This window comes from Harpia harpyja, chromosome 9 (genome assembly GCF_026419915.1).
Source record: "Harpia harpyja isolate bHarHar1 chromosome 9, bHarHar1 primary haplotype, whole genome shotgun sequence".
Lineage (NCBI taxonomy): Eukaryota > Metazoa > Chordata > Aves > Accipitriformes > Accipitridae > Harpia > Harpia harpyja.
In genome coordinates, this window is record NC_068948.1 from 15,625,246 (window position 1) to 15,629,771 (window position 4,526).

Here is a 4,526-nt window from a genome sequence, read left to right on the forward strand (position 1 = left end):
CAGAGGCCCGAGTGGGGTCCGTCGCTAGGGCTATCGATTCTATTTTAAAAAATTTAAAAAGCCTTCGCGAGTGGCCTTTCTTACAGAGGCCGCTAACGTCCGGCACAGGAGCTTTCCGGTGATTTTAAGGGACTGCTGACAACAAACCCCTCCTCCAGTCTCCTCTTCTTCAAAGACTTCGCGTAATTCAGGTTAGGCCCCCGTCCAGCAGCGCCCTAAACACATGCGAAACTTCCAGCACATAAACTGCATGAAATTAATGTAATTGCTAGTATGCTTACACATGCTTTGTTGGATTAGGACCCTGCTCATCTACTGAAGCTATTCAGAGGTTTGCCAGAGGAGAGCCACTGTTTATTTTGCTTTTGGTAAAATATTTAAAAATAAGTATTTGCTATCTTACCTCAATTTTTGAATGACTGAAGCGTTTTCTTGGCTAGTTTAATCGGTTATCCAGATGGTTCTCAATATCCTCCTCATTCCTTTTGATGACCAGAAAGCACTTCTTTTTGTATAAAGTTCTTGTGTTGAATCTGCCAAGTCTGCTATTATTCAGAGATTTTGGGGGATTAGTTTTAAGGCAGCTTCTCAAAAACATATCACTGTAGTGATGCAGTACAATATGTACCAAACCCACTATTTAAGAATCCTCCCAAAGTATAGAGAATTATTTATTGTCAAAGGATGACAGCTATAGGAGTGTAACTTCTTTGTACATAATTTTTCCTTGCACACCTTGTAGCTATGCAGTGGTTATTGAGCCTTTTCCTTTAAGTATTCACGAGGAGTGATACACATGGCAATGACTGCCAACCTATAGCTGGGTTGACTGATTGAATACTTGCAGAAATACGTTATGATTAAGTATTATTTTTGTCCTGGACAGGAAGGACACAATCCTGAAGCAACATGTTACCAATATTAGAGGGTTTTTTCCACCTTTGATTTTAGTACAAAGTAGGGCCAATCATTTGATGTATTTTTAAACATATGGAAGTCTGTTCAGTAGTGGAAACTTCAAAAAAGGTAGTCCCCTGTAGACAAGAAGGAAAAAAGCTTCTATAATAGTGGCAGTTAGTATTTTTAGATAGGAGAACCAGAATGCTTATCAGTTCCAGTAGTCTGTGTGGGTTCATACAAAGTATCTCTGTGGCTAAGGCTTTGATCCTGCAAACACACACTAACTTTTTGCAAGAAAAAGGCAAGTTGACAATCTCACAGTCCTATATCCAATGCACTGCTAGTTGGTCAGTATTACTAAGCATTTGCCTTTCACTGAATAGAAACTAGTTCCTTGAGCAGTGAAAGTAATTAATCCTAGTTTCAAATGGATTTTTCTCTTCTCTCTCTCCTTACCACAGGAACCTCCCACTTCACTCCCATGTTCCTGCTAACCTCACCTCTGAAATTACTCCAGCTTGCCCACGTGCCTTAACCCTTTGTAGCACCCCAGCATGCTCATGCCTGTAACTGACAGCTGCCCTAGAGGGAGCACCCAACGCAGCTGCTTCCCAGCTGTGTGCATACACCCACTGCTCCATCACCCAGTTCACACCTGGGAGCTCTCCAGCTGGCAGTCCAAAGAGTTCCCATTTCCCTCCTTCCCTCAAATAAGACCACTTATGTCAGTTTTCCTCCACTATCCATCATTACACTTCTCAAGAAAGTTATGGGAACTTCAGTGTCTTTGAGACACATTCCTCCCTCAAACTGGGGTGAAATTAGCCCACAGGTTCAAAAGCTAGTACAGAGGGCTGACTGGAATAGACCCCATAGCAAGATTGCACAAGCTTCATTACTGTAGGAAATGAAGGTTAAAAGGTCTCGAAGACACATTAAGAGGTCATGTAATCCATCTTCCTTCTCCAAGGTAGAATCAGCTATGCCTTCCTTATTCCTGACAGATGCTTGTCTAAACAGGTCATAAAAATCCTCCTGCAGTAGTAGAAATTTTTAAACCATCCTCTAAAACCTACTCTAGTGTTTGTCTGTCCTTAACCACTACATTGTTTCTCCCCATGATATATAACCTAAATCTCCCATTGTAATTTTAGCCCATTCTTGAAGCGCTTCAGTGAACACAAAAACATTTTTTTCCCTTCTCTGTTTTTGAAGACTTTAATCTTCAGTAAATTACATCAGTTCCTTTCCATCTATAGGTCACCACTGCAAGGCCTCTGATCATTCTTGTCTTTTCTCTCTGCATACTCTGCAACTGCTCCTTTTATTCTTTTTTGACTATAGTTCTGGGACTGGACACAGCACTCCAACTAAGGCCCTTTTAAATGCTGAGTAATAAAGCCTGACTCTATGGGGATGCCATTAAATTAGCAGTATCTGTCAATATAATAATTGTAAACTGAAGGTAGTCTTTTTAACATCAAGCTTTACTAATTATTAATTTATTGATATTGCTTTTGTATGCTTTGTTTAGTAGGAAAAGTACCTACTGTCACTATGGAAGTGTATAATACCACTGTGGTTGATGTTGTGGGTGAAGTTGTATGTGTATGTAGGCCTATAGTTTAAGGGGATTACTGTGTTTCCTTACTAGACAATAATGTCTGTAAGTCGTCAGTTTCATATTAATATGTAATAAAATACTTTTTTCTAGTTCACACTGTTTATGTGAGTTGCTGTAATATTTTACAAAGTTCATATATATATTAGTATAGCATACAGGAGATTTTAGGTGAAAAGTCATTAGTGATATTTTATGTTTCTGTAAAACACATTCTTTGTTTCAAGAATGAAGAGAGTATTAGCAACACGTGGCAGCATTGTCTTGAGATGTAGAAATATGATTATCAATGGATAAACTGGATACTCAAATTTTGTGGCTGGATCTGGTTTCTTGGGCAGAAACATTGCTTCTGATCATTCAAAGTAACACTCAATCCTCGTAGCTAAGTGCCTATGTCCTAAGCAAAGCACCTAAACATAAACTCATTTCTAAGCTTGTCTGTGACAATACTGAAGCTAGGAAAATACACATGCTTAAGTGAATTTTCTACTTACAGCATTTTAAAGTTTCTAAAAGTAATGAAGAATTCATTTTTACCCAGTTTTGAGTATCCTAACTACTTTTTTGTATTGAAATGAGAACATTAAGCCCTTAAGAAAATTGAGTAAATAGTGTCCAACAAAACACACTTATTTCAAGACTTGGGTAAATGAAGTACCTGAAGGTAATATAGTACACTAATTACAAATTAGCGATTACACAAATTACAAAAGGACATCTAAAATAACTCTTCCTCAAAGTACTAAATACAGTATGACTTTATGAGAAAAAGGCTATTCTTCATATGCAAAATGATTAATTCTATTTACAAAAATACAAATAAAAATATTTTTAACCTTATTTTTTTCTAGCCAGTTAATATCTTCCCCATGCATACTAGCACTTTGGATGCATTACTAATGATTTTTGGCATCCACAATTTGCCAGTATCACAGAAAGGAAGATGGCAAACTTTCAAAGTTTGTCTGAAACATCCTGGAGGGCTCTTGAAGACAATAATATTGATTAAGATGGAAGATCAGTTGCTGATCTCTACTGATCTCTTCATACTGCAGTAGGATCAGTCTGGTTTTTTTAATTTATATTCTTCACTGCCTAGGCTGCTAAACATCTCTATTCCCAAACAGTTTATTTAGGGACTTTCTGACAGCAAGAAAGTGAAAGAATAGCACAACTACTTAAAGCAGTTCATTAAAAAAATAATCTTACTTTTTCAGGTAAACATCAATAGCTGTTTCATATGTTTGGAGCACACATTTTGTGTAGTAACAAAATTCTGAGCTAACAAGAACTCCACAAGAAACCAATTTTGGGATACCCTGAAGACCTTCTTATATAAACTGTTGAACTAAACCTAGTTTGTAAGAAAGTAATGAGATTCTCTGAAATATGTGTGATATCCCACTCTTAGCCTGCAAAGCATCATACATACACAGGATTGCTGACTCCAGTAATTTTACTGATAAATACTTTACATGGCAAAAGGCTTGGGGATTTTTTCCTGCAATGCTGCCTCTAACATCTGCAGCATTCAAATGATTCCCTCAAATTTGCTTTCCACTAAAAAAGTGAACAAACGAAACCTTCAAAAGTAAAAACTAAAGTTTCAGAAGGCAAATAAATAGAATCCAAAAGTTAGTATTTAAAATAATAAATATTTCATTTTGAAGTTAATGTGACATTAGACTGGTTGGATTTGATGATCCTGATGTACCAGTTGACTTGATTGGATAAACTCATAGAAACTATATGTTATAGTCTATTATTAATTATAGTGCAGCTATGTATAAAGTCTTCAAACACTTAAAAGACAGCCTGAAAACATATCAGACTGATATTCTGTATTTTGTAATTATCGTAATTGACTAATTTAACTGATCTCAGTTATTTTATAAAGAAACATTTTCCATTTTTGTTTTTGTTTGAATTCCATGCATTTGATTTATTTACCACTTACGTCCTTTTTCAGGATTTATAAGCTGAAATTGAAAGAAGAGGTGGA